The 1,230-nt window shown below is 43.5% G+C and overlaps 1 non-coding gene across 1 annotated transcript; it reads right to left on the reverse strand.

Moving 5' to 3' along the window:
* Nucleotides 1-915: 915 nt before the first annotated feature.
* Trnap-agg (transfer RNA proline (anticodon AGG)) lies at nt 916-987 on the reverse strand. Its single transcript has one exon. It is a non-coding gene; the product is annotated as a tRNA-Pro (tRNA).
* Between the last annotated feature and the right edge of the window lie 243 nt (nt 988-1,230).

Genomic DNA, 1,230 nt, shown 5'->3' on the forward strand with positions numbered 1-1,230 from the left:
CATTTAATTGTGTGTGACTCCTGCTGAGGACATCCTCCTCCTATTTTTTCTTTGGCTTTGCATTTCTTCTTTAATTCTGATATGTGGAAATTTTCTTTTTCTAAAATGTAAAATTTGTCATTTCAATATTTCAATTCTGTTTTATCCAACATCTCCGTGTATGTTTTCAGGGGTGCTTGATGAAGGGATAGATATATTAGTCCAGTCTATCATGGTACCAGAATTTCCACTGTAGATGCTCTTTATCCTTGTGTCATTCCTAATAATCTCTATTTCTCTAAGGCATGTTGCAGTTTCTGAATTAATCCTCCCAACAGCTCTGAAAAATAAATATTGTTGTTCCCATTTTACTGAGGGGAAAACTGAGTGTAAATTTTAATCCTAGCTTTTGGACCATTAGTCCAGCATGTTTCATAGCTTGGATTTTTTACATGGAGAGATTGTCTGTTCTTGACCTTGATGCAGCTCAGTTCCAGTCCCCTCCTTGTCCCTATCACTAGCTCTTTATCCCAGGCCCTCTGAGAGGCTGTCCTTCTGTCTAATCAAATGCAACCCTTTGACTCTAATGTTCCCACTCTTGTTTCCTCATCTGTCTACATTATAAGGTAATGGGAAGGATCAGGTGAGAGGATTATGTGAAAACACTCCGCAAACTGAAAAGTGTTATACAAAGGAAATGGGTACAATAGCAACAGGGGGTACTGGGACAGTACACAATAGGAAAGCAACCATTTAATGCCTTCCAAAGGCCAGGCAGTGTATACTGTGATTTAAACATCTAACTTAATCCTGTAACAACCTCTAATGTTCCCACCCTGTGCCAGCTCTCTCTTACCCAGTTTAGCCTCTGTGGAAATAAGAAGGGTACATAATGGGAATAGGCCAGGGGAACTAGAAATAGAAAAAGAATAAATAGGGCTCGTCCGGGATTTGAACCCGGGACCTCTCGCACCCTAAGCGAGAATCATACCCCTAGACCAACGAGCCACTGGCAGTTGCATCTGGCCAGATGTATCTTCCCTGCCACATCATCATCATTATAGCAGCAAGGATCATTTGTGGTCCTAGGAGTGGCCTCTTTCCTCCTTCCAGGCTGGCTCCCAGCCCAGGCCGGCAGCACTCCAGCATGCCTTGCTCCTGGGTTCTCTTCTGCTCTTCCCCAGCCCACAGAAGTCACACACACACACACACACACACACACACACACACACACACACACACACACGCCTG

Source organism: Ictidomys tridecemlineatus, chromosome 2 (assembly GCF_052094955.1).
Source record: "Ictidomys tridecemlineatus isolate mIctTri1 chromosome 2, mIctTri1.hap1, whole genome shotgun sequence".
Classification (NCBI taxonomy): domain Eukaryota; kingdom Metazoa; phylum Chordata; class Mammalia; order Rodentia; family Sciuridae; genus Ictidomys; species Ictidomys tridecemlineatus.